Source organism: Rhipicephalus sanguineus, chromosome 6, assembly GCF_013339695.2.
Source record: "Rhipicephalus sanguineus isolate Rsan-2018 chromosome 6, BIME_Rsan_1.4, whole genome shotgun sequence".
Classification (NCBI taxonomy): domain Eukaryota; kingdom Metazoa; phylum Arthropoda; class Arachnida; order Ixodida; family Ixodidae; genus Rhipicephalus; species Rhipicephalus sanguineus.
Window position 1 is genome coordinate 143875046 of NC_051181.1, and position 23672 is coordinate 143898717.

The 23672-nt window shown below is 44.2% G+C and overlaps 1 long non-coding RNA gene across 1 annotated transcript; it reads right to left on the reverse strand.

Annotated features, from left to right (window-relative positions):
• Nucleotides 1-512: 512 nt before the first annotated feature.
• LOC125758806 (uncharacterized) lies at nucleotides 513-11709 on the reverse strand. The gene is made up of 4 exons (XR_007416433.1): nucleotides 11565-11709; nucleotides 6299-6505; nucleotides 1978-2109; nucleotides 513-809 (listed from the first exon to the last, which is right to left on the reverse strand). It is a non-coding gene; the product is annotated as an uncharacterized LOC125758806 (long non-coding RNA).
• Between the last annotated feature and the right edge of the window lie 11963 nt (nucleotides 11710-23672).

Sequence of the window (23672 nt, forward strand, 5' to 3'; positions counted from 1 at the left end):
ATCTGTATAGGGCATGTCAACATATCGCTCAAGTGATGAAGACCGCCCGCATAAGTAAAGGCCTCCGCATATGTCATGCTGACTTTAATTCCTGCCCTCGCAAGTAAACGTGTTCAGGAGCATCTATCAACTAGGTGCGTTCACCGTTCCCGAAGAAATGTGCTTTTCTCTTCGCATATTCGAACAATAGTTTTGTAGTAAACAGGTGAGAACGCACACATAATTTAAATCGAGGAGTAACCGCAGTTTTTTTCGTAATCAGGTACTGAAAAAAAAAGATGCCGACATCTGAATTCTGCTCTGCATCCTTGTCAGCTCTTTCGGAGCTATTAAATTTTGAACAAAAAGAAAAGTAATTTATTTTTTACAAAACAAACAAAGAAACAAAGCAGCAAGAAATTGGACTAAGTTAGAGTACAGTAAGTTGCACTGTACGCTGTTTGCTTGAAATAGTTAACGACAACGTAATTAACTATTTATGTATTGTTCCATAGTTGACTACAACATGGCAACTTTCCTACTTGTTCGCAGTGTCTACTTGCTGTAGCTTTCGAGCACGTCTCGTCCGCTGAGAGCCTCACTGAAACCGCCCAAGCAACGAAAAAAAAAAAAGACTAAGCATTACGTCGCAAACAAAAAAACAAACAAAAACAAAACAGAAAACTTTGAGCAGATTCTTCAGACATCCTCGGTGATTTCGTTGTCTTGGCACTCAACTGTTGGGCGTTCCTCGGATTCTTTCCTTTTATTTCGTAGCGGTCGCCTTTCAGTATGCCCGCCGAGGTGAGGGGCAGGGAAAGAGGCACCGGCTGCGAGGAAATTGACGAGAATAAAAAGTTATCACAAACAAAGCAGACACGTGGGGCTGTGGCAATGACACAGTCGTGTCAGGCTCTCCCTAAAAGCCTAGTAATCGCTCATGTTGTGCATGAGCTTTATCAAGAAATTCCGGCGACTGAATAAATAGATCTATAGAGTCTAGTGCGACTACTACCTAAAAAGCGATGACATGGTTTGTTTTAAAATACGAGTAATTTTTGTATATCTCAACTACTCGTACTTCTTATTTATTTTCTTTGACACTGTTGTCAGCACCCCCCCCCCCCAAAGAAAAAAATACAGCAATTTCGCAAACGTACTTTTAACCAGCAAACACGCTCACTTCCAGGTCATTTCTGTGTGGCGTTCATTTTGTATTTTCGACCTTTTCGACTGTAGAGTTTCTTTATGTTGTTGATTCAGGCACATGTAGTTGCATGCTAGACCTACAAGTCATGAACAGGTGCAAACCTGTTTAACCAAATCGTGTTCTGTCTTGTCAAGGAACATATATGTGTAAACCTTGGTTCTAGCACTATACACAAAACCTATATCACTCAGCACTCTCCTTTTTCTCATCTCACACAGTGAGAGACCGACGGGGAGTTGGCCTTTTACAAATGACCTGCAACCTCGAAGTTGTCTTGTGATCACAGCAAACTTAACCACAAATCGTGACGCAAAGTGGTATTCTCTCTTAAGCCTCGTGTGTTAGCTCATAACCAACCACCCCTTATTTGTTCACCATCATTCTGCAAATCATCCACTCATTCTATTTGCATGTTCACGAAGGCGTGATGCGCTAACAAGAGACCGTCAAGCGTTTTATTCGTTCGTACGCTCCAGCGATTCAACAAGCCGGCATCACCTACTCAGGATAGCTCACGTATCATTATCGAAGGTGTTGGCCTGTAGCTCACTATTCTTACGAGCAAGAAGCTCCTGGGAGTCGTCGCATCTGCGGTTTTGAACGGACGCGGCTGAGGCGCCTGAAAGGAAAGCAACTATGTTGAATCATGTGCAACCTTTTCAATCGCCAGCTAGGTTGAATAAACATCGCAGTGATTCCTTATCTGTTGCAGTAACCAGCCTGTTGAACGAACGTACACTAATTGCGCTAGCGTATAGCGAATAAAACTACGGCTTCCTTATACTTACCAAAGGGTCCTCGTAAGGAATTCTGATGACCTTTATGTCAAGGTCACCTTTTATGTAGAAACGGTCGTAGGGTGACGCATCGGCGAACCTGTCGAGAAGCTCAAACAGGGAATACCTGCCGTTGATTCGTATCTAAAAATAAAGTAGCCGGTTGGAATCAATCAATCAATCAATCAATCAATCAATCAATCAATCAATCAATCAATCAATCAATCAATCAATCAATCAATCAATCAATCAATCAATCAATCAACCTTTATTGGTAACATAATACCCAGAAAAGTTATAAAGCTAAAAAAATTTTGGAACAGATTCATTTGGTACTATCACTGGAGGCATCACGCAAGCATTGACGCACACAATAGCCTACATTCTTTTGCCTTCGGTGCACAATACTACATTAAAACCATACCGCAGACAAACTGTCGTAAACTGCCTCAGTGGCGATAGGTTTCAAATCGCTTCAGGATTTCGACTTCGTAACCCCAAAACATTGCCCACTTACGTGGCTATGTACCGTAACAATATTTTGCACTATGGGCGCCTAGAAATATCCCTGACATCCTGCATTTTACGTCCACCCAATGACCAAATTCAGAGGCAATAAGCATAGTCAAGGCCGCTTCGTCATATTGAAGTAGATAGCAACTATCGATGCAGCGAAACCACGCACAGTGTATTAAATGAAGGATATGCCGTAGAAATTATTGAATAACTTTATGAATACATTGTTAGTTGCTTTTTAGAATATCTCAAATTATGCTTGGATCGGAGTTGTATCGCTAACTTAATGCGCGCGCTCAGTTCATATCTTAAGAAGGATCGGTGTTCGCGCCACTACACTGCTTATATACTGGCTGGATATTATCATCTGGAATGTTCACAACGACCTAAAGCAGCAGGCCGTCATCACACAGAAAACACTCGACCGAGCTTACATAACTTGGTGCCGATCGATAGGCTTGACACTTTCACCGGAGTAAGACGTTCTGCATTATGCATGCGAAATTATATGGACGTCGATGGTTTTTGTAGCACGCCTATCCACCTACACTTATCGCTCTAGTGCATTATTGGTATAGCGATCACGCGTTGGGAAAACGTAAGCTTCGTGAAGTTCAGCAGCAAGCGCAACAAACGTTTAATATTACAGCGTACGTATGTACCAAGACGGGGGTGATATACCGAGATCGACCCACTTACTTCAATATTCGGGGAAGAAAATACCAGCACCTCGAGGTGAGATATTCTGGCCGTATTGGGCGTACCAACACGAAACCTATGCGCATCGTCGCCGGGCTTCCACGACGCACGCCAGTTTCTAAACTCAAGGAAGATGCTCAACTCAACACGCTGCGGATCTTAAAGGGCCCTTCACCAGGTTAGGGCATTGCAAACATACAAGTAATACGTATAGATCGATGCGCGGCGATCGCGCCTGCAGAGTACGTCTGCAGAGTGCGCGACAACGGTCGCAATTTAATACAGAATGGTGGTTAGTAGCGCTTGTCGTCACGAACACATGTTTCTGTGAACAGCACAAAAACGGCACACAGATTTATACCGTTGAGACATTGTCCCTTCTAATCGCGACAGGGATCAAGACAATGTAATCTAGATTCAGAGGATCGCAATCGATCTGTGCATCGCGATCTGGTGCCCAGATAGCGATTTGGCTGACGCCTGCGCCAAATTCGATCCGGATTAGTTTGGACCGCGCATACACGACCACTGTGGATAACGATCGAGAAATCCAATCGGGATCGGCTTTCATCGCGATCATAAGTGCATGTGTAACACCGGTATAAAGGACACACGACTCAGGCGTCAACACACGACGCCTCCTTGTCAACACACGGCGCCAACACACGACTCAGGCGTCAACACACGACACACGACAACACCTCCTTGTCTTGTGCCCCCTTAATCTGTGTCCCCTTTCTACGATGTTTGCAGAAGCATGTGTAGAACAGACGGCCACGTCCCCACCCTCAGAAGGGAGACGTGCTTGGGGAGAGTGTGTGTTATGTAGACACGTGCCTGCATAGCAAAATATCCTAGTAACGTCATTGATCACGACCCGCTTTCATCCAATATAGAGACCGCAATGCGTGCGCCGCGAATCAAAATAGAAAGAGAAAAAAATTGATGCGGGGCTCGTGACGTGCACATTACGCGCTTCCTCGCCTCCAACAGTTGGGAGAACTCGGAGCTTGTGGGTGTTAGCCACGGCAATGGTAAAGAGCGTCCGCTTAAGTAATGAACCTCGCCATCTGGAGGCTCGGTTACGAAGTAGTGTAATTTCTTCCAAATCCTCCAATAATGAGTAAATTTGAACAATTATTTCGGTGAAGCGCTTCCTATGCGACGCTTTACAACTTCCAATGTATAATCGAAAGTTGCGATTAGGGCCCGGTGAAGGACCCTTTAAACAATGCGGTGAGGGGCTTCTTAAGAATACTTTAGCCCTGATCTTTTACATAGTGGATCAGCGGTCAGGGGATCTATATCGACATCTTCGGTAGATTCTCTCGACCTTCGGATCGAGGAACTGACAACTCACGACAAACACGTTCTTCAGCTTCTCCGGAAACCCGACCCCTGGTTGATAGACGGGCTTCAGACGGCATTTAACGGGTGCAGGTTCCCCGTCCTCAGAAGGCTTTGTAGTCTCCGTAGGCTCTGCAGGCTCCGTAGGCCTTGAAGGCTCTATAGGCCCTGAAGGCTCCGTAGGCCGTGTAGGCTCTTTAGGCTCTGTAGGTTCTGTAGGTTCTGTAGGCTCTGTAGGCTCTTCATTTTCTTCATTATCTTCAGACTCTTCAGACTCTGCCTGTTCGAGCTGCACGGACAAACGCGCTGTTACGTCCACGCTCACGCCTGGGCCTGAAACTCCCTATCAGCGCCGGTTCCATCGGTCAGTGCTGAACTTGTGACCCTCCGCGGTGCAATGCACTTGGTGACAGCTGCCTCCGCTTCACCTAGACTGGGTGAGATAATGCTAATGTGCGGAGAGACTCATACGCGGCTACTAAAGAGATGCGAGACGGGCAATGCAAGCACCTTCGCCGTCGAGATCAGCCGAATGACCTGAAAGAATCCGGCCAGCTATAGAAATGTTGGATTCCTGGCGACACTCTTTCTACTTACGTAGAAGCCGACCCTCTCTGCCATCCGCGCCGGACACCTGCTAACTCCTCTCGCAATCTTTCCATGGGGCCCCCACGGTTTTTTCCGCTGCCAAAAGAAAGATCTTACTCTTCCACCACCCAGGTGGCCGCTCCCTCCATGGCTGTAGGATATTGTTATGCTACGAATAATCAATCACTGTGTCTCACCACATACCATCGGCCAACAATTTGTGAGCAATTGCCCAAGGTAAACGCGTAATACTCGAAAACGGTGAAAGGCAGCAAAGGCGACCCCATGGCGCCGCCTCTTTTCCGTGTTCGACAGTGCTATATGAGATGTTTAAAATCAATTCCAACCAACTTACCCACCTCACCGCATTGCTGCCCACATTGTTCGGTTTCCGCATCGACAGCTGCCATCAAGAGCATTTTGTGGTCGTGCCCTGGCATCAATTACATTCGACGCCATTAAGTGAACCAATAAGCTTTCACCCTACAAGATAATAGGGTATTGTATTGAGCTTTATAAACACCACAACAGATTTTTGATGGTTACTGGCGTAAGAGCACTACTACTTGTATCGCAAGGATAATACGGATGTCAACACATGGGCATCAGCAGGATTTTGTCTGTTGGTGTGGCTTAGGGGGGCATGTGCCCCCTTTTCACACTGCGCAGATTTTCGCTTTCCTAACTGATACATCGAGTAGCCTTGAAAGTACAAAAAATTAGAGTGAAATGTAGACCTGAGCAATTACTGCTGCAAAGTTCGAACTATCTTTCCAGCGCTCCCTTTGTTCATGAAGTGTGCATGAAGCAGACCTGCTTCCTTTCGTTTAAATACCGTATTATTACGCGTGGAAGCCCGTAACTACTAAAACAAAATACCTCACTCGGAAGAACGAAATGGTCGGCAATGTCTAGTAGAATAGCTTATTAGCCTCTTTCCATAGAAGGTGTTCTATGCAGTGCCCCTCAAGAATTCGGGCGCTGCAGAATTTGTACGATATTGGGGCGAGAAGACCAAAACTGCCTTCTGACTCTTAACCGCCATCTGTTCTTTACCGTGCACCGAAACAACTGCCTTTGTGGCACAATACTCGTTCCCTTCGGGTGAAAGTGCAGCCTATTGAGCGTCGCACGAGAGAACGTTTTTGCTTCGGCGCACTGACGCAGGACAGCGTGTACTGACCACGAGGTAACGGTCCTTGACGTCGTAAAAGAACCTGGTGCGCGTCTCCTCTCCAGTGACGTAGTAGAAGTCCCTGTTCCTACGTCCTTGGACTTGGTGTTGTAGTCCTCGATGTAGTACTGGAGCATTTTCTCCCTGTACTGTTCGCTCGTCACTTCGAACAGCGGGAAGTCCATCGTCTTACTCCACCACCAGTCGTACACGACGCTGCAAAGTTTCGGTTTCCTAAACATCATACAGTACTTATAATTGAAAGTGTTCCCGGGGTGATGTTTGTTTGAAGTCCCGAAATGTATGACGTGCACGAAACGTCACCACGTATGCAGCGACGGCTAGCCCATATAATGGTGCCAACTGACGCCGTGCTTATAGAGGCACGGCTTTGAGCGGAGCGCATTTCTTTGTCTCAGAAAAATTAACAGAACTACAACTGAAGTCAATGAAGAGCGTGCTGATATCACGAAGCTCTTCACTAGCTAGCCAATTCAACTTAATATCGCCAAGTAGTGTCTTACTAAAGTAGCTCGTGGTTAATGGAACATTGTTTTTCTTCTTGCCTTGAAGACTGTTCTATTAAAGAATTGCCAGTGCAGATTCACTGTGAATTCTGTACCGCCCTCCATAATGCAAGTGATTCCGCATTCACTATGCAGCAAGTGAAGCAAGGACAATCTTTTTTATATGCACGCTATTCTTGATGACGTCTGTCTGGACATGCGATAGCACAAGTATCACGATTGGCGTTGACGTTAGGCAAATGCGCCGCCGATAAAACAGGTAAACGTCTGGAAGGTATGATTACGCTAGCCTCAAATTACTTTGAAGTAAGGTCGGGAAAAACAACCTCAGCCGTTAATTATAATGCTACTAACCCACGAGAAACTCGGTAATCTAGCTACATCATAAACTGGATTTTATTCGTCTGGCTAGCGTTTAACCTGGGCAGAAATGTTCCAGATGACTACTTTTGAAACGCCATCGAGTCGATACAAGATAACTTAGCTTAACAGGTAACCTTTTTTCTACGTTATTTCCAAGGTTCAGTGACCTCTCTAACATGACGACGTAGGCTGCCTTCAAAGACGGTGCTTTTTGTTTTGTGCCGATGAAATTTTCGATGTTGATTAACGTTTGCAATGTTTCTTTGTTTCTTATTACTTGGACGCATAGATTTTGAGACTATAAAACTTGATTTCCTAAAGGGGTTCTTATTAGGTTCACCGACCTCTTGTTACAACTTCGCGTCATGAATAAACACGCTTGTGACAGCTTCTTGAGAAGTAATCTGGGTTCGAGGCTCCTGAAGGCCTTGTAACAGTCTTACAATTGAAAGGACAGGTGAGTGATGAAAAACCAAGTGCACGGATGGCGTAAAAACAGCCGCACGAAGCCGCATGTAATCAATTGATACTTGAACTGAGGCATAGTACAAAGGCCAGTTACTGAGGCACAGTACATTTCACTCGATGTTAAAGCCTCGCAATTTGGCTTCGACAGTTGTTTCGGTGCACGTAAATGAACAACAGGCTGTGTGAAAGTGCCATTCCAGAACTGACCTGAGAACTCCCTAAACGGGAGACGCACTCCCGCGGTGGTGTATTATTACAAATGATGTTGTTACACACTGACATGAGGCTGCTTCATCCGCACTTTAAGAACAAAGAGAAACGTAGAAGCATTGATAAAGGCGCAATTATTTAACCGTAATGGAAGTTTGATTGTACTTATGTACAGGAATAAGATACACACCCGGCCACAGTTAGTTCTAGAAAGAGAATGTCTAGGGAATAATACGCTAAATCAAATATACACGCCTAACTGTCGCATGGTGCGAGAGGGCCAACTTTTTTTTTTCTTTTTACGAACCGATCACGTGCTATAAGTAACATGCTATGTTTGAAGTATTGATAGCTTGCATGTGACGTCACGCACACAGCTTCTTAAAGTACTGGGCTCCAACATGGCGGCTATGATGACGCCAAAACAGTATAATCACGTGGCGAATAACCTGCTTCAACGTGATAACGACGCCGTTGAAACGTTTCTTGGCCTCTGTCACGGCCGCTGCATTAAAAAATAATAATATGTAGCGGCCTTGCCTCTGTGCATAGATAGCGAAAGAACCTGCATGCGATGTATACTAATAACATGAAAATAACGACGCAGACGTCGCGTCCCACAGTGCTGGTATTCCAACATGGCGGCTTCAGTGACATAAACGCAAGCCATCTATAAGATAGTCTGTGGAAGGCACCTACATTTACATGGAATTTTAGCGCCACGGGGGCTACACGGAGTGTAAAATGTGTGCCACAAAGTGTACCACGGAGGTTACAAAGCCCTAAGAACCCACTTAGCGTTTTAAAATTGCTATATTCGTAATAAAGTCACAGAAACAAACACGAAATTATGAGCCTGTCCGTGGAACCGGCGCGTTTATACTAGCTGCTGACGAACGACCTCCAAGACCTAAATAAAACCTTAAGAAGCACCAAGAACCTATGAATAAAAGTTAAAATGAAATTCACATAAAACCTCGAATAAAGCTCACTGTCAACATAACCGTAAGTTCGCTGGTCCGATTCCAATGTGAGCGGTTCAAAGGGCCCTTAAACCACACAGAGGTCGAAATTTAGTTGTGGCGTTGCAGTTGTACACGAGTCCACAACGAACACGTAGCCGCGAGAATTTTTCGAAATCGTGCCTTAATAGCGGAGTTACGCGCGTTTGATGACCGAAGAGCTGCTGCCCTCGCTCGTTTCGCATTTTCCTTCGCTATGCCCCGCTCGTTCTCTCGTCTCTCCTCCTGACTGAGTGTTCCTCCTCGCCGTGCGAGAAGGATAAGTTGGGAACGCGCGTACTTCAGGCAGAGAAACAGGTTCTGCTGCTGCTGACATGTCCACATTCTCTTAGTGACGTCACCACCAACGCTGGGGTTATCGAGAGGCCTGGAGAGGAGCAGGGTATTGTTCTTTTTTTATTTGATTGCGTGACGCGCCCACGGCGCGTAGCGCTGCCGTGTTTGGCACTGTTGATCGGGACGGCATTCTGAACTCGATGCGCGTGCTTACTTGAAGTGTTAATATATATACATATATATATATATATATATATATATATATATATATATATATATATATATATATATATATATATATATATATATCGGAGGTGGTTTAGGGGCCCTGTAGGATTTTGGTTTTGTTGCTGCGGAACTTGATAAGAACGCTACATGCGAATGATGTATTTTGGGGTTTATCGTAGAACAAAGTAAGACCTGCAGACAAGGACTCAGGAGAATTGTGAAACAGACAACACAAACGCCATATTGTCTGCCCCTGTGTTGTTTGTCATTGCTCAGGTGGCACCGCTGTTCCCGAGCATTTGCAGCTACGTTCAGCGTCTATATCCTTTTTTGACCATAGTGCGACCTTTCATCTGATACCCCACGTTTGCGTTGTCCTGTTCATGTTCTCCTCCATCAGTGTCTGCACGATTTAGTTACTTCGACGTTTAAACCATACCGACTAGTTCAACTTCTCTGTCGTTTTGAACCCGTCAGTGATTCCTCGTTCCTAACAGAGTTCGAGCTACGTGCTGCAAGTAATACGCATGCGTGACGTCTGGCAGGGCAAGTCGACTGACCGAGTAGAGCGGGTATTCTTCCTTCATGCCGAGGTGGAACTGCTAGCTGGTGCATCTCTCCCGGCTCGAACTTGTAGTTGGTCTCGGGTATCATGTAGCGCCTCAGGTCGTAGTCGTCGAGCGTGTAGTTGAGGCAGCCCGGCCTGAGCTGCTCCGTGAGCAGCTCCAACAAAGGCATGTCCATCCGCGCGCTCCACCAGTACTCGAACGACACGCTGCGCAAGTGGGCACCGCGACCCGACGCCTTCGAGCGTACTTTGTTACTACAACCACTCCCCTTTCAGACACCACTGTAGTAATTCCATTCACGCCGAGATAGCGTGAGACATGGCTGCCGCTAAAGGGAAGCATTCAAATGGGTGTGTCTATTTGCACCTGAACAGCTCGGAGTCGCGTGACCTGATTAGAAACGTCCTGTATGACGTCATACCACCACCGTATAATATTTTAAATTATAGGCAAGGTTCTGCCTGATGTTGCATAAGTGGTGTTGCTATTTTTCCAGTGTCACGGGTAGGCCCTTGCTATTCCGTGTGTGTGTGCTTGGGGGAGGGGGGGGGGGGGGAGTAATCTACGCCGTGCCTCTTCGCGGTTCTCATTATTTTGCCAGCATGCTTCATAATGGCAAAATTCCGTCAATTCACTATTTCGTCAATGCTTCTCGTGCGTCCATTTAGCGGCAGTTAAGCTTCGTAGCAAATATCCGAAACATCAACGGCAAGCAGTTATAAGCTATGATGCCGAGATAGCGCTAGGAAAAATCAGAAGCACTAATTAAAAATTTGCCTTTAGAAGACATTGTATAGACCTTGAAACACTTCTTGATGAGCCATAAGCAAAAACATCGCGCCTGTTATGGCTTTCTCGCGCCGTCAGCGTCACTGAAAGCATACGATATAAACGCAAAGAACGTTCACATTATCTGTGTTATGACGCGCCTCTGCATACGTATACGCATACCCGGGCCGTTATAAGTAACTGAGGCGCGGAAACCGAAAGAAGATAACCCCATTGCGATACGGACGTACTCATACCGCAGCAAGACAGCAAGACTAGAGTCACTCGTTTTGCAAACTCGTTTTCTCTAATACACTTGCAGCATCTATGAATAATTAGAGGAACACATGTAGATCCACAACTACCTACGCGTATACCAAGACCATAAATAGCAACGGCACTGTTCACAAATAAATGTATTGACACAGGCCCTCGGGGACAAAGGGGGTAAAGCGCTGTCCACGTGTCTTCGTCTGCGACATAAGACAGTGTAAGGCCCGTGAAATCATTTAAAACAATTAAATGTTATTATTAGAGAGAGAAATGAACTTTAATGACTGACCAGGCTTCTTCGAATACAGCCCGAAGAAAGGTAGTTTACCACACACAACAAAAGGATGCTAAAATCAGAAGCAAGAAGCCGGTGAACCTAATATCACCCCTTTAGAATGCAGCTTCCGCTCTAAGTAAAAATGTTTTCACTGTCACATTAACCACTTTGTTAGACGCACGCGGCTGGCGATACACAATACAGTAAATACACGAAAAAACAAAAAAAATAATGAATAAAAATAAAATAAAGAGAAAGAGAGAGAGAGAAAAAAAACTAATGTTGCCATTCTACGTCTTCATATCCTTCCGGAAGGTAGCTTCCATGTAGACATCATTGAACTTCTGAATTCCTCCTGGTAGATGGAATTCTACCGGTGTTTTCTGAAATGAAAAATAATTGGGTAATGAATGACACATTCAGTGAAAATTTAAGGCCGGCTCATATTGGTCTAGGCTGAGGGTTAAGAGAATGCGAGCTTTGCATTGGGGGTGGAAAGGGAGAAAAAAAAAGATGACAATGTTCAGTCATTATGGATTTCACGAAATAAAAAAATGTTCTCCGCGTGGACCTTACAAAATAAAAATAACCTACGTGACAATTTCCCAGGCGGCAATTCGTTCACGTGAAAATACGAATTGTACAAGTCGCTGAGCGACCCTAAATTTCTTCCAGGCTCATCATTATCGTCATCGTTTATTAGACCATTAACGAACCCTTGAGTCACATTACATAAAGGGGGAAACAGCAGCAAGCAAAAAACAAAACAAAAACATTATCAGCTAAAGTGAAGTGAGAATTCGCATGGAAGTGATGTCACAGACAAACTAAACTCTTGTGTAGTTTGTGCCCAACAGTTGCGCATTTAATAAAACTGACCACGAATTGTGGTCGTTTATAAGCTGTGATTTTAAATAGACAGAAGAGTTTACGAAAGTGAGCTTACGAGATAAGTTCTTTCCCTGATGTTCTCGACACATTCGATGGTGGCGCCACAGGAGGCTTTGGGAGTGCTTCGCTAATCTAATCCCGCCCCAGTCCGCTGTCACATTAAAGCGTATGTACGCGCTTTTATTTCATTACAGACTTGCAATGGGTTATAATGTATGGTGTTTGTGTGTCAAGTTGCCAGGAACACCTCGCCAAGTTTTCTTCTCTGGCTCGCGCGACTGCGTTAAAGTACAAGCATTGTACCATCGTACCGGTCCGTCACGACGTCTGGTGCATCGGCTTCACAGACGAAGACGATGAACTACATATCCTAGAACAATCATCTAATGACACCCTGGAAAAGTTCAACATGTCATAACAGAGATCTGGAAGTTATAATTACAAAGTTGCGTTGCCGAATTCCATCATTAAATTTTTATTTATATGGAGCCGGTTTGGCACCATCACCCCTTTGTTCTTATTGTAGGGAAGAGGAAACAATAGAGCACTTTCTGATCTCATGTCAGAAGTTTTCTGCATTACGAAAGACATCTCTAGAAACGCCGTTACGAATAATGGTATTAGAGTTGAGAACCTCAAATTTACTATCTCTAGGTGCACTTACCCTTGGGCACAGCAGCGGGAAAGTATGCGAGGCCATGCAAGATTTCATAGAACAGTCAAAGAGATTTAAACAATAACCACAGTTCAAAAGTTCCATAGTTAACCAGAAGCAAACAGCAAGATTCGTTTCTATATTTATGTATTTCCTATTTGATGAATATTAATTCCACCCACCTTGTTTATTGTTTTTTTTAAATTATTATTCTCACAAAATTAACTGCTAAAAAATCGTTTTGTTAAACAAAATAGAAAATTATTCTCAGTATTAGTTTATAAATAATTTTTCCTAAGCTACCCGATTCTTGGCCAATCCCCCTGAGTGGGTGTGAGCCAGCAGTACAGGATCTACATCTACATCTACTTAGCAGGGCAGCGCAAAAAGACAGGACGGTGTGTATCCGTCCTGTGTACCACTCTCCTTTGCTCGTGTCTTTTTGCACTGCCCTGCTATGTCTTCTAGGACGCACCAACTTTCCCAAACAAAAGCGTTAAATTATGAACTACGTAGTTCACGCTCACAATATCTAGATCTACTTACTGGATTGTAGATATGGATGCCGGGCTTGTCCTTTATAGCCTTAAATTCCTTCTTGCTCTCCTCGTGGTGGTACGCGGGGTCCGCGAGCACGTTATTCATCCTCAAGATGGCTGCGCGCAGCCGTCAATGAAAACGTCGTTCCTGTCCTCGCGCAGATACAAAGCCGCTGGCACCTATAGTGGCAGAGATGGGGATCGTTGCTTTTGACCAAGAGCGACGCTCATTGCAAAGTATCTACTCAACTTATACTTTCTACTCGCGGCGTGTACGCTGTCAGCGTGACATAGCATGCGATAGGACAGCAGCGAGAGAAACAGTTTTCGGGAAAGGAAACGCAAGCAAGCCGGATGACGAATACTGTACGGAAGAAGGGGAATTTTCTTGAGTGGTTCGTTTATTCGTTAGACATAACCAAATGAATCGCACAGACAATTAGGCTAGGGAAAGCATTGGGGACATTAATTGTCTTCTTAACTGCGGTGTATGACTTCAAAATAAGTGAATTAAAGTGGACGAAAAATCACCCTTCCCGTCGGTGAGATCCGAGCCCACAACCTTCTAATTACGTATCAGATGCTCTACCAATTGAGCTGCGACGGAAGGCGCTTCCCCGTCCATTTCGGTGGTTATTTTTGTGCGTAATCTATGGAAGTCGTAGCCAGCACCGCTCGTAGCCAAGGCGGCGAGTGTGGTACACTCTTTTTGCCAGAGGGCGTCACGTGGCACGTGTTCTTTGCACGAGGTGGCAGCTGACCAATAAACGTTCGCATGTTAACCTAAGGCATTAATACCCCTGTCACACGGGCACCCGTGAATTCCGTTTAACTCCCTCGTCTTTTCCTCGAGGGAGATGGGGTTCATGTCACACGGTCACCATTTCGCTGAGGAAGTTAAATGGAGCTTTTGGTGGAGGAAGTTCGGTAACGGCCATTTCGGCTCGATAGAGTACTCTCGTTCCCAGCCAGCTACTGCTACGCTGAGAACCGCACTAGCAAAATCGTCCTAATGAGCTCAATTATAATTTTAAAAACTATGCTCTTTTTTGCGTAGCATTTCACGCCCCGTAGTGTAAGTTTTAGTTGTATTTTTCAGACATCAGCGCTTGTACTCTCCACACCAACGCCTCGCCAAGCTGCCGCTGTGAAGCGTCGCGCCTCACACGTGCAGAAACATGTTTCTGCACGTGTGAGGAGCACGCACAAGCACTGTGACAGCAATGGTGATTCCGAGCACTTCATCAACACACAAAAACACGTTTTTGTTGCTTTAAAGGCGAGTGCACCGGCAAAAAATTGGACGTTTCGACGAGCGCAGCAGCGCTGTTTCTGCCCCATGCGGCAACCGTCGAAAGCTTGCACCGAGCCGTGTAGCACGGCCACAACTCCATTCTCGTAATGCTCCATCAGGTAGTTAAATGCCGAACGGAGTGAAATGGAGTTCGGTGGTGGCCGTGTGACAGAGGTATAAGTCTGCCAGGGCGAGACCCTTGCTATGGATGTACGAAAGAAGAGAATTTTTTTTCGAGGGGCTCGTTTCTTTGTTAAACACGACGGAATGAATCCAACGGACAGTTAGGCCAAGGAAAACATAGGGGACAGTAAATGTCTTTAACTGTGGCGCACTAATAATGACGTAAATTGAAATGCATTAAAGTGGACGAAAAAAAAATCACAGCATATCCACGGAGTGAATGATGATGAGTGGGCGAAGCTGCGGAGGTTCATCGGTAAACCGTGAATCTTCCGTGAATTCTGCCCAGTACATCATCACCGACGTGAGATCGGGCGCGTTTATACTAAAGGTTCGATGAGTTATGACGACTTGCAGCTCACTTTAATTTTACATGTACGCTGTGAATTTTCATTGTTTAGAAAACCATTGCTTTAGAAAACATCTGGCGTCTTTCATTAAGCAGCTGGCGTCTTTTCGTTTTGCTTTAGAAACATCTGGCGTTCTTTCGTTCTGGCTTTACAAAACATCTGGCGTCTTTCGTTGGTTTATTTCATCAATCAACGGCGTTTTGAACAAAATTTTTATTGTTTATCACGCACAGGAGCAATCTCATCAGGCACTACCTGGAGGTAACAATGGCTGCTAATGGGAATGAGAGACAGAAGAAGTCGGCTTTTAGCTAACACTTACACTTCTACTTCTACTAACGTTTCCTACTGGAACATGCCAATGGCTGCTAATGGGGAATGAGAGACAGAAGAATTCGGCTTTTAGTTAACGCGCACGCTGCGAATTTTTTATTGTTCAACAACGCACAGGAAATATCTCCCACCGGCACCACCTTGGAGGTCAAGATCTGGTACTAGCGTTACGACTGGTTACGCACTACGACTACATACGACTACGAGGGACGAACGGGTGCCGCCTTAAGGAGCTTCGCCCCTAAAATTATTGTTGTGGGGAACAAAGGCACCCCAAGCGCACGCATGTTACAACGACAGACAGCTGAACTAGTTGGTAGCGATCCATCATACAAGAAGGTAAGGCATGCGAACACGGACACGGGAGAAGGAGACAACACGAACGTGTTCTCTGGTGTCCTTGTTTGCAGAGCCTTACCGTTTACGATGAACGCAAGCTATCAAGCTATATATATATATATATATATATATATATATATATATATATATATATATATATATATAGCAGTCATAGAAGCAGTCGTAGCTTCTTACAAGCCACTGGACTGGATGCACGTCTTTAGATTTGCCCCAGCGTCACGAACTATATTCTCATCTCCCTACCTTACCATCGTCATTCATCACTCTTTCGCTCCCCTGTCCCCCCTCCCCAGTGTAGAGTAGCAGGCCAGAGCAAACTATAGCTCAGGCCCGACCTCTCTGCCTTTCTGTAAATAAATTCTCTCTCTCTCTCTCTCTCTCTCTCTCTCTCTATATATATATATATATATATATATATATATATATATATATAATATATTATATATAATTATATATATATATATATATATATATATATATATATATATATATTATATTATATAAAAGCATCGGGACGCGTTATTTCGAAGGTCGCAGGTTCGGTCCCTGCCCGCGGCAAGCTATCTTTTCGTCCACTTTTCTTTTCTTCACATTTACCTTACACTTACTAACTAAAACATCCCCTATACTTTCCTTGGCATTATTGTCTGTTAGTGCTCATTAATACTGTTACGGGGAAGAACTATATACGCAGGGTATATTTGTGTATAACCAAGAAAACGAGCCCTTAAAATTAACACTTCTTTCCTTATATATATATATAGATATATATATATATATATATATATATATATATATATATATATATATATATATATATATAAAGGCACCCCAAGCGCACGCATGTTACAACGACAGACAGCTGAACTAGTTGGTAGCGATCCATCATACAAGAAGGTAAGGCATGCGAACACGGACACGGGTTCGCATGCCTTACCTCTCTCTCTCTCTCTCTCTCTCTCTATATATTATATATATATATATATATATATATATATATATATATATATATATATATATATATATATCTATATATATATATATATATATATATATATATATATATATCTATATATATATATATATATAGCAGCTGGAAATCGAAATAAGACAGAACGGAAGCTTGAATAGATGAAAAAATCTTGCAACATGGGGTGTCGTGTGCGCCAGCGCTTGACATTGGTATTGTCTGCTGCTGCCTTGAAAGAGACAAGACCACTTGTCGAACAGTTGGCTCCACCGGCACTCGGTGTTCAAGGATTTTTAATCGTAATAGCAGAATAACACAAACATTTTTGGCGCTTTGAAACCTGCAAACCTCGGAGGTTTTGCAGGTTTTACCATGAGCTTTAACACGATTTCAACTGAGCTTCCGATTTAACACGAGCAGAGTGATTTAACACGAACAGAGTGTTTAACACGTTCCAGAGCCGTTATTATGATAAATCATTAGAAAATTTCATATATATACACATAATACATTGGGCTGCTAAATTTTGTAATAGCAAAGTCGGAATTAGAGATAGTGAGCCGGTAGGGGACAGGAAATATCACATAATATCTTAAGTCAAGCGCTTAATTGTTTTTTTTATTGTTGGGTTTTTACGTCACAAAGGCACGATATTATTATGAGGGACGCCGTAGTGGATAGCTCGAGAAATATTTACCACCTGGGGTTCTTTAACGTGCAGCTAAATCTAAGTACAAGGTGCTCTAGCATTTCGCCTCCATCGTAGTACAACCGCCGCGGCTGGGATTCGATCCCGCCACCTTCGGGTCAGCAGTCGAGCACCATAACCACTAGACCAGTGTGGCAGGTTTGAGTCAGGCGCATGAACTCATTGGTAAGCACAGAAGCTCTGTCATATTATACATACAAAAACTAAGCATTACGTATATCGCTGGCTTTCATACATGAATCCACTTGCTAAATTAGGAATACCTTAATAGCAGCGAGTACTCTAAACACGGACAAAAGAGGGCACAAGAGAACACACACAACACAGTGCCGTCTGTCTTTCTTGCTCAAACATAATTTACTAATAGAAGAAAATTATACTAGTACATCATTGAAACTTCCGTGTGTATAAAACCTATTATTCCATGACCAATCGTGCGTTGCTAACCTCTATGTATTTTCTGTGTTCAGTCAGCTACTAGGCACTTAAGCTATTGGACCAAGTATTTTCTACGCATTCTCTGTAATTACGTCTCAATAAAACACATTTTGATTTGATTTCATTTCATTTGAAATCGACAGATAGTGTTTTCTCTTTTATGTTGAACTTCTATGGCACAAAATTTTCGGCGATACTCACAGTTGCTCACTGTACAATCGGTGAGATTGAGGCTCCCTTCTGCCCAAAAGTGAGCAAAAATTTACCAGCCTTCTCAGAGGAAGGACTTTCTTTTCCCCTCGAACCTTCTGGAAGCACCGAGGAACAGTAAATTCTGGTCTCTTTGCGCAGCTGCTGTGAAAAGAAAAGAGCCATTAATCGATCTGTCAGCCAAACAAGTATATGATCGCTTTGCGCTGAATATGGACAAATAAATCATTACGCGCTCTATGTCCAGTTCTTATCGCAGTATGAGTGAGATGCTTTTAAATCACAGCTCACAGAAAGAAAGTGAAGGCCACCAATAATCGTACTTTTTAGTACGTCTTCCAGAAAATTAATGATAATTAACTCGCATTCACTAAAGTACATGTCTGATAATAATAATTGCTGAGGTTTTATGGACTCCTGATTAACTTCGACCACATGGGGTTCTTTAACGTGCACCTAAATCTAAGAACACGGGTGTTCTTTGCGTTCCGTCCATCGAAAAGCGGCCACCGTGCTGGCAATCGAAGCTTCGAGCTTAGCAGCGTTACACGCTAAGTGTTAAAGCAACCGGCGGGTCAAGTACACGTCTGAGTGATGTGCGCTGTATGTTGTACACGTACAGTACAGGTACATAATCACGTATCAGGTGCACGTAACCGCTTTGGGAGAAGGGCCGTGAATAGGGTAGCCCTAAGTAATAATTTATGCCATGACAATACTGAATGCGCAATAAAAAGTTGAAGCTAAGCACTACTAGCGCTAGCTATATTTGGTCGTTTAAGAACCGCAAAATTCAATAACCTGGCTAGCATGTGATAAAGATTTAAAGAAATAAACCAAACAAACGCAACGCAAACTAAAAATTAAACGCAAGCCTTCTAATTGCAGTGCCCAAAAGTCGAGGCACCCAAGAATAGCGAGTCCAGTGCATGACAAGTACCCACAATGGGGCGTAGGACGGGAACAGGGTGGCGGAATTTTCAATTATTAGCCTGAAAATAAATAACGATAATTAAAGATTAAACACATTGAGTAATTTTCGAGTGTTGTGCAATTATGCAGTCAGACTAGACCGATGAGCTGTTAAACTTTACAGAACAAGTGAAAGAGAATACTATATATCTGAATCAAATTTTTTGCGATCTTCTATCTGCTTCTCAGTAAATTAATATGTGTTATGCTATACTTATTTACGTCGCGTTTCATGCTTCTCTTTCTTCCTGGTGTTACGCAACGTTTAGTATTGCCTTATTTGATTCTTTTTACGCATTTCCCTTTGCAATCGACAGTGTGGCCAATCCCCCACGGGGGTATGAGCCAGTTTCCCTAGGCGACAAAACAAAACAGAAAACTAAATTCCACCAAAGTCTTTCATTCAGTCATCCCAAAACGTCTTTTCCTGTTCTTGTGGTCATTCCTCGTCAATAGAAGTATTTTTCTGCGCTATCTAGCTCTTCCTGTTCGCCTACTTCCGGTCGCAGTTTGATGCTTCCTTCTCTTCTGCAGCGCTGCTCGCGCGGAAAGCGAGAAAGAAAAAGTTTCGGAGGCCTTTTTGGTTTCGCATCCGCGTCATCATAGCCGGGTCATCGAAAGCGGAGCCATGACCAAGGAGGAGGCCTACGGCTACGGTAACGGCAAGTGTCGCACTTCCGTCCAGCGCCGCCTCTCTCTCCCCTAGGGCAGCACCACCCAGGCGGCTGCTTGGGGTCCGTAGTAGTGGCCCGTCGCAGCGGATCGCGCGCACCGCGAGCCGCCAACAGAATCTGGGACACGGAACTCGTCCCTGTTTGAGCTCGGGTCCCTTGACGAGGTCTCGGAGCTCCCATCATGCAAGGCATCGCGGCCAAAGTTCGCCGGAGCAGCTCTTCGCTGATGGAGGACGCGCAGCGAATGATGTTCGGATCGAGTCAGTAACCGCGAGTCCTCTTTTCGACGGAAGTGTAGATGGTTGTTGTCGCACATGTGTTGATGATTTGGCGAGGTTCGCTTGGCCGGCCGGCTCGGCCGTTCCTTCATTTTCTGTGGTGCGCTATACCAGTTCAAGCTGCTGCTTGTTAAACGATTATCTGTCTGCCGCTTCGGAGACAAACAGAGAAGCGAGAGCACGTGTTGTCGATAACGTTGTCTGCTTTCGCATTATATTTAGAAGTCGACGCGTTCATTGGGACGGTATGCGTGCATAGCTAAGACCGCGGTAATGCGCTGTATTTTGAGGCAGCTACTGTAACACAGCGTTAACCTAGTGACACCATTTACTTATTCATAAACAAGAATGGCATCGTTACATTAATATTAGCGCCTTGTCTGGTCAAAGCTGCCTCTTTCCCAGTTTTTATGATGCATTTCACGTCACGATGAATTCCATACGAAAGCATGGCTGAGCCACGATGCGCAAGAAATTTGTAGAATTATAGTACATGCAAGTACCGCTCCCGCTTACCTTTGATACTAATATAAAGCGAACCTATCTTCCATTCTTCTCCTTTTTGCTTCAAGTACTGTAGCACAGTAGCGCAGTCACAACTTGATACGAAATGGAATGCTGATTGGGTACATTGCACAGATTGCATTGTCACACCGCAAAAAGAAAGAGAAAATAGAACGCAAGTGAGACTCAAGTGGAAGACAGCATGTGTGCGCGCTAGGAACTTATTGAGACGGTACTTCATTGTTTTATTTAAAAGACCTCTACGTTCATGTTCAATGCCCATTCTTTCCCACCTCTCTATAACCACCCTCCTCCCTAACACTTCTTTCTCTCTTCACAACGCCTTAATTCTTGCTTAACAAGTACATAAATCTCTATAATATGTTAGTGATTTCATGATTTGCCTTGTAGGGTCGATATCTCGTTTGCAATGCATTCATTTCACTTATATCGCGCAGTTTTTCATTTGGGTGGGACTTATTGCTCTTTTTCAACACATGTTAACATTCAAATGATGTGACATAGGTAGCACGCAATGAAATGTTTATGAATGATTACAATCATTTGTGCTCGTTTGCTATCTCGAACGTCACTACATTTGGTAGTTCTCTTATTCCAGCCATCAATGACAGACCGTAAGTACACGTATGATGACTTTTCAGTTCAAACATGGTTTATGGCTGCGTTTATTAGAGATACGCTAAAACACGTTCATCAGTTAACTTATGTTTGTTCTGTATCTCCGAACAGTGCTGAACTTCGGATGAACGTATTCGGGAGTTATCAGTGCCGCTGTGCCAATAGCTTACCTTAATCTAACGACGCGTCAAAGCCATTTCTCTAAACATTGACGTGCATAAAAACGAAGCGATCTAAGAATCATCTGAAAATGACGTTATCAACGGCATGATAAGTTCTCCCGGGTAACTAAAGAGATACGTCCATAAATAGCAATATTCAGCTCACGGTGTACATATGTCTATACCATATATAGCCACCCTTTCGTTATTTCCTAACGTCGCACATCTGAATTTAGCGCTATAACGTTCTTGCACTGATACCGCGTGCACTACTGCAATGTGTGTATTATGTTCATGCTCACGTTATTACCAGTATGCCCACCTGCCTTGGTCTCCAAGTGAGACTGGCAGTATTGAAAATAAATAAAAATAAATAAAAAATATGCTTCAAAGGGCCCCTAAACAAGGTCTGAGTACAAAGATCGAGCGCGCTGTTCTCTCCTGGCGTTTCCCATCTTTTCGGCACAATTCGTGACGCCAGCAGTCTGTTCACGTGACGTCATGAGGGTATAAGCTTTCGATTGGCCAATATACGAGGGATATCAGTTGTAAGCTGTCTTCTACTCCGCTTTGCCATGCAGTCACACGCCCTTTCTACCTTGGCTCGCACGACTATCGTGCGCGGTCAGCCGATTTCACTTGGTTTTGTGCATTTTCGACTGCGCAAGCGGAGATGACAGCGTGTAGCCGAAAAGCGCGAAATCCTGATAGGCACAACGCTTGGTGTTGACATTGTCCGCGTGTTTTATGAAAAGAGAAACCTCTTTTTCGTTTTTGAACTCCAAGTGGTTCAGGGGGGCTCTTAAAGGCCTGCTGTATACATGTTCCGTTATCGCTGGCGTGACTCCGTAGAATTCGCGCGAGTAAGTCTGAGACAATTCAATTGGATATGCTACAGGAATTGAGGGTAAAACGTGTGACGCTTGACTCATTGCAATTGGTCGACGTGAGTTCATTTCGCCGCAGGCGTCCATTCACGCGTTTGGTCACGTGGGAGAGCATGGTCGTGGTGATGTGCGCCCTGGTGCTGTCGATCGTGTTCGGGTTCTTCATTCACCAGAGTTTCCACTCCAGGATGTCAAGTACGCACAATCGTCGCTGCTCTAGGCAGTCTTTTTTTTTAGGGGGGGGGGGGTATTTATTTTTGTTCGTGGTAACGGAACAAGAAGCTGCGAAATACACGTCGCACGGACATGAATCGCAAATAAGTGTCGTGTGCATATGGTCTTCTATCGCCTGTTCCATAGAGTTTCCCAGAACATTTACTACGCGGAACTGTGGCTCTGCGATCGTTCAGCCACCATGGCAATGATGGGTAGTACATGGATTTGCCTAGTCGTCCTGCTTGTGGCTTTGTTTATCGTTGTGTTTTGGATTTTGTTTCGGACTAAAGAATGCTCGTTGTGAACATCGTGAGCCGATTTGAATTGGTGAACCTAAAAAAGTCAAGGTGGTGAAGTGGAACTGCTGTACTTCTGGTGGACTTCGTCTTACTACAAAGCGGCTGCAGACCACACAGAGCCACACGGAGCCGAACGAACGAATCTTATGCAAATCCATGTACTTATCATCATTCCCACGCTGGCTGACGCCTCATGCGTTGTAGCTCATATATAGACACTAGCGCCAGATTTCCCTCTAGTGTACTATTAAGAAAGTCTATGAGTTCCAGCGCTTTCGAGAGTTACTAGTACCAACTGTAATTCAACTACTATCTGTAGGGCAAGTGAAACGGCCCCGCAGCGTACCTTTACTGAAAACTTCGCAACCTACTCGAGCTCTTCCTTGTAAAAATCTTCGTATCTCAATCGCAAGACGCTTTACAATTGTGGCGCTAAGATTCGCGAGCACGCGACATGCTAAACGCAAAGAAGGCACAAAAAATTCTACTACGGTGTGTGTTTGTGTACCTGTTCATCAGTGCTAAAAGCAACGCGCTTTTTCAAAGGTTCAGCATATGGCCTCGCCTAATGAAGTTGAAGCCGTCGGTTTATGAGCTTCGTCTTCACTAATCACAAATATAGCGCGAAGTTTGACACGACGAGCCTAGCTGTTTACATGAACAAGACGTTATGCAAAATTTTTCTAGATGCTGCCATGTTAGTTTTTTTTGTTTTTTTTTGTAATGCAACTGCATGACCAACTTTTAACACTATGTCAGAGGGCGCGTGTCAGTCACTGAGCTACGTTTACTTGAAGATAAGAATGTACATACATAGTAACAGTTAAGATGTTCTTTTGG